The sequence below is a fragment of the Trichechus manatus genome, unplaced genomic scaffold (genome assembly GCF_000243295.1).
Source record: "Trichechus manatus latirostris isolate Lorelei unplaced genomic scaffold, TriManLat1.0 scaffold00017, whole genome shotgun sequence".
Lineage (NCBI taxonomy): Eukaryota > Metazoa > Chordata > Mammalia > Sirenia > Trichechidae > Trichechus > Trichechus manatus.
In genome coordinates this window covers 7,460,308-7,466,868 of record NW_004443953.1, presented here as the reverse complement: position 1 = coordinate 7,466,868, position 6,561 = coordinate 7,460,308, and positions in this window count along the sequence as shown.

Here is a 6,561-nt window from a genome sequence, read left to right as displayed (position 1 = left end):
TATGACATTGGTTAACAACCCCACAACATGTCAACCCTCTCCCTTCTCAACCTTTTTTTTTTTTTTGGTGAAAGTATCCCTTTCCCAAGATACCCTTTTTCAAAATTTCTACATGCACAGTTCAGTGACATCGACTATGCTCTTTCAATTGTGCTGCTATTCTCACTTTAGATGAAGGCTTACAGAAATAGTTTCTCATTTAACAGTTACTACAAATGTTGCCCTATGACAATGGTTAACAACCTCACAACACATCAACACTGTCCTTACTCAACCTTGGGTTGCCTATCACCAGCTTTCTTGCCCCCTTCTGCCTTCTGGCCCTTGTCCCTGGACTGCTGTACCTCATTAGTCCCATTTGGTTTTATGAGGCTGTCCACACCCAGGCTGAACAGTGAACCTCGGAGATGACTTCACCACTGAGCTAAAAGGGTGTCTGGGGGCTATACTCTCGGGGTTTCTCCCATCTCCTTTAGGCCAGTAAATCTGGTCTTTTTTTTTTGTGAGTTAGAATTTTGTTCTACATCCTTCTCCAGCTCTGTCCAGAACCCTCTGTTGTTATCAGTCAGAGCAGTCAGTGGTGGTAGCCGGGCACCATCTAGCTGTACTGGACTCAGTCCGGTGGAGGCATTGGTAGTTGTGGACAATTAGTCCTTCAGATTAATCTTTTCCTTGTATCCTGTTCTCTTCATTGTCCCTTGCTCCCGAAGGGATGAGACCAGTAGAGTATCTTAGATGGCCGCTCACAGGCTTTTAAGACCCCAGACACTACTCAACAAGGTAGAATGTAGAACATTGTCTTTATAAACTGTGTTATGCCAATTGAGTTAGATGTTCCCCAAGACCATGGTCCCAACAGCCCTCCACCCAGCAGTTCAGTCCCTCAGGGAGTTTGGATGTGTCTGTGGAGCTTCCATGACCTTTCCTTGTACAAGTTGTGGCTGGTTTCCCCCGTATTGTGTACTGTTTCACCCTTCACCCAATTTTCTTGATTTTTAACAGCAAAATGAAGGAGAAATATATCTTTGTCAGTTAATGTTATGCATAGTCAGGTTGTGCCCTGTAAAAGGTAGTTCATGTGTTTCTGTTTAATTGTAATAGTAACATTGGAGATTCAGTACCAGACAGTGAATTAAAAAAAAAAAAAAAAAATTAGTTAAATCTCCCTGTTGAAGTCAGCCATCTTGGTAATGACAATTGCCATTCTTTGTTATCCCCCAGAATATAAATATTAGGTCTCCTGATTTTTTTCCTATAGAAGTTACTATTATAAGGCATATACTTTTCATTGGATAGTTACCTGTTTCATGTTTCTTAAAAAAGGGAGAAAGAAATAAGTGTTCTTTTCTGTTGCCTCTTGGCTCATTCCTTACACAGTTGAAGTCAGAGATGGTGAGTGATGACTATTTCTTCAAGAGCAAGAATAAAGGAAAGTGCATAGTTCTTTTCATTGTTAGGCTCCTGAGAAATGCATCAGAGACGTATATTTATCAAGTAGGAGATCTTTTAAGCTTTGCTGTGAATACCAACTAATACTACCTAGTTTTTAATTGAGTGATTGAAATATTGTATGTTTATAACATTACCTTAGTACTCAAGTATTACAGTAGTTTTTATGCTTAACTTGACATTTATTCTTTCAGTATATACTTACTGCACACCTGCTACATGTCAGGCACTGTGCTAACACTATTTTAACATGTTTTAAAATGGAAAGACATATGGGTTTTAGGCATTATTCTAGAAGTAACATACAATAACATATTTTCATTTCTTTAGTGTTAAATGAGCTAATTCTGAAAATTTTTTTTTAATGATCTTGAGTTTATGAATGTTTTTCCCTGGTCTTCTAGAAATGGAATAAACTTGATTTTAATACTTAAGAATTTCCTAAAGATAGCTTTTGTAATAGGAAAAGTATGTTAAGTTACACATAGATCTATATTTAAAAATTGTTGTAATTTTTAATATTTCTAAAGCACATTTGCAGAGATATTAAATGATGAGGCTACTGTAATAACAGTGGTTTTCCAGTGACCTCAGGAAGCAATACAAATAAATGAGAATGTTTACAGATCTTCAACACAACTACCATAGTGTTTGAATGAATTTAAGAAGTAAAACAGACACATTTCACTAGCTTTCCTTAGAAACTGGTTTACAGGGTATGTCTAACCCCAGTTTCTCCCTAGTTTTCCCATATTTAAAATAAAGTTTTAATTGTGCCAATTATGTGAATATTTTTGAGACAACAGTGTATGTCTGTATTTAAGATTTTGCCATTTAATGCTTTTAAAAAATGAGGTGAAGACCATCTTTTTAGATGGCCAAGGAGAGTAGTACAGTACTATATTTAATAGCTTTTAGCTTACATGTGTGATTTTATACACTAGCTGAATAACATTTCCTGAAGATAAAGCTGTGAAATACATCAACCCTTATCTAATTTTATAGTACAAAACAGTACCCTGCCTACTTTTCTTAAACTTATAATTTATTTTTCTGCATGATATCTGATCAAATAAACCCAAATCAAATATATATTATGTGCAATAAAATTGAGCCTTTAGATAGTATCTGGTATATTATTAAGAAAGACTATTTTTAGATATTTAAAATTATTTTGTTCATGAAAAATCATCAATGCAAAATTGTTTAAAAGCTGGGTAACTATATTTTAACTTTTGAATAACGTGGTTATAATGTCATACCTACTGTTTCATCTTTACATTTTTTACAGTGTTTTTTAGAAAATAGCTGTGTAGCTTATTAAACATTATTTTGTGTTACTGTATAAACATGCATAATAAATATTCTTATTTACCTCATATTTCAAGATTGGTCCTGGAGTTTTTGCAATACATATTACTGACAGAATGTTTTATCTGTCAACACTGTATATGTTTACTTAGCTACATTCAAAATATCCTTCATATTTTAGAAATTATTTCAGAACAGTATCTCATTGTGGGCCACTTTCACCCGGATTTCAGTATCTGCTAAAGCATGAGCCTTCATCCTTTCAGATGTTTCACAAAATGTTTAAGTTATTTAACAACCTAAGTGCCCATCCACAGATGAATGGATAAACTATGGTACATACGCACAATGGAATACTACACAACAATAAAGAACGATGATGGATCTGCGAAACATCTCACAACATGGATGATTCTGTAGGGCATTATACTGAGTAAAGTCAATCACAAATGGACAAATACTGTATGAGAACACTACTATAAAAACTCACAAAAAGGTTTCTCACAGAAACAATCTGATGGTTATGAGGGAGGGGAAAGGTGGGGAGGGAAAAACTAACAAGACAACAGATAAGTGGTAACTCTGGTGAGAGTGAAATACTACACAATACTGGGGAAGTCAGCACAATTTGACCAAGGCAAAGTCATAGAAGCTTCATGGACACTTCCACACTCCCTGAGGGACTGAATTACTGGGCTGAGGGCTTTGGGGATCATGGTCTTGGGGGACATCTAGCTCAATTGATAATAGTTTATAAAGAAAATGTTCTACATTGTACTTTGGTGAGTAGCATCTGGGGTCTTAAAAGCTTGTGAGCAGCCATCTAAGATACTCCACTGGTCCCAACCATCTGGGAGAATGAGGAAAACCAAAGACACAAGGGGAAGATTAGTCCAAAGGACTAATGGACCACAACTACCACAGCCTGCACCAGACTGAGTCCAGCACAACTAAATGGTGCCCAGGTACCACCACCAACTTATTCTGACAGGGATTACAATAGAGGGCCCTGGACAGAGTTGGAGAAGAATGTAGAACAAAATACAAACTCAGAAAAAAAGACCAGACTTACTAATTTGACAGAGACTGGAGAAACCCTGAGAGTATGGCCCCCCAGACACCCTTTTAACGCAGTACTGAAGTCACTCCTGAGGTTCACCCTCCAGCCAAAGATTAGACAGGTCCACAAAACAATAACATATGTAGCTCAACCATGTACACGAGACTAAATGGGCACACCAGCCCAGAGGCAAGGACGAGAAGGCAGGAGGGGACAGGAAAGCTAGACAAGTGGAAATGGGGAATCCAAGGTCAAGAAGGGGAGAGTGCTGACGTGTCGCAGGGTTGGCAACCAATGTCACAAGACATTATGTGTATTAATTGCTTAATGAGAAACTAATTTGCTCTGTAAACCTTCATCTAAACAACAATAAAAAAAGAAAATGTTTTAAGTTATTTAAACCACAAAAAAAACTAACCCGGTACTGTCAAGTTGATTCTGACTCAGTGACCACATAGGACAGAGTAGAACTGCCCCATAAGATTTCCAAGGAGCAGCTGGTGGATTCGAACTGCTGACCTTTTGGTTATCAGTCAAGCTCTCAAATATTGTGCCATCAGGGCTCCTTAAGTTAGGTGGGGTGATGCATTAGAAAATATTTTGTCTACCTGTTTGCTTGTTTAACGTCTTCGGGGAGTCCATGGAGCTCTTTGAGATTATGTTGAAAGTTACAGACTATCTTTCATTTGTTCATTATTTATTGAGCACCTGTTATGTGCTAGACACTGGGGATATATCAGTGAACACAACAGACAGAAATCTTACTAGGAAGTGAGGAGACAGACAATCTAAGAAGTGAGGAATAAGGAAAAGACAGGTCAGATGGTAAATGATACGGAGAAAAAGTCAGCAACATTGCTCAAAGAGCCATATGTGAATTAAAGTCCAAGGGATGAGAGATGTCCTGGGGATAAAAGGTGTAATGCGACATTAGTCTTGATAATCCAAAATAGGAAGTTATGAGTGTTGGGGAAGAGTGGGTTTTAATTCTGGTGGCCCCGCTTTACTCCTGCTAATGGCAACATAGAGGCTGGGTAGGAAAATCTTGATATTTGTATGTTTCCAGAACAATGAGTGTCCAAAATTTTCACGTCTTTTCAGAGGTTCATGGGACCCTAAAGCCATTTTCATACATTTTTAAAGTTGCACCCAAGCAGAAATATCTAAAATGTTTGCATTCCCATATGTATTAAGATAGAGTGGGTTATGCTGCAGTGAAAAATAACCCAAAATCCCAGTGGTTTAACGCAACAAAAGTTTAATTTCTTGTTCACCCAAAGTCCACTGTGAGTCTGCTGCAAAGGCAATTGTTTTCCAACTAGTGACTGTAATCCAGGCTGATTCAATCTTGTGGCTTTACCATTTCAACACCAGGCGTCTTCACTGTGGCAGAGGAAGAGAGCAGTAGAAGGTCTTGCATCAGCAATTTTTTTCATCTTGGATGTGTCACTCATAACCCATTTGCCCGAAGTAGTCATGTGGCCCTGCCTAATTGCAAGGAGCGATGAGTAGGAAAGAGTAAGTCTCCCATGGGCTCAGAAGAGGAGGAGAATGGATATGTGAGAGCACTAGAAGTCTACCACAATCCACCCTTCTGATCACCAAATACTCAGCTCATTATTCTTCTTACACGTGGAACACACTGACCCTCTTCAAGGAAAACAGCTCCAAAGTCCCATCCAGGCAAAGCTTCATCCTGCAAGATCAGGCTCTTTAGATGTGCTGTGTCTGGGCTGGATGCAGCTCCCATTAGACTGGAGACCCAGGAACCAAAAGCATATGTTGTGTTTTTCACACATGTACACTAAATCTACACTTCCACACTTCATGTATAGTGGTGGAACAGGGAAACATAACCACAATAAACATTCTCATTCAAAAAGGGGAAGAAGAATGGGAGATATTGTCAGGGTCCCTTACCCTGGGTATGGGGAATATTCTTGATTATATCTTTTAAATGTTCTCTAGGAAGAATTACCTTTTCCATCCTTCTCTGTGACCCCAGACTCTACCCTCTGGAAGGATTTTTTTTTTTTAAATATTGTCCTTGGCTACATCTAAAGTGTCTGTTACGCCATCTGGGAGCCATATAGTTTTTTAAAGTCCATTTCCCATATGATTGGAGGCAAAGTTTTTGGGTCTTTTTTTTTTTTTTTAAGTTTTGAATAGTTACAAGTTCTTTTAGCTGCGATTTATGGTTTCTTTTTCAATACAGCTATTAAAAACTTACTAGACCTATTATTTGTTTTAACATAGATCCATATGCCATTAACCATACCAGAGTTTTTTGACGTGTATTTTGGGGGCTGACTATATTTCTTTGGTTTGCTGAACCCACACCTCTCTTCTGACTTTTTGGCAGGTACTTTAAGTTTGTAAGCTTTGATGAGAGAGCCATACTCTTAACCAGAACTTTGCTCTCAGGCTTTTTTTTTTTTTCTTTTTGAACTGAGGAAAAAATTAAGGTTCTACATCCTTAATTAATCCATTTAAAAATAGTATGAAGTCTATATTCTTAGTTATGATTTTTGCCATGAGGCTGTTTTAATGATCCTTTGTTGCTTAAAATCTTTCTCAAGTTTATTTCCTGATGCTTGGAACTAAAAACACAATCTTTTGAGGCTCAAAAATTCTTGTTGTCTCACAGCTACCAAGACCTTCACCGGACTGAGTCCAGTACAGCTAGATGGTGCCCGGCTACCACCGCTGACTGCTCTGACCAGGATCACAACAGAGGGTTC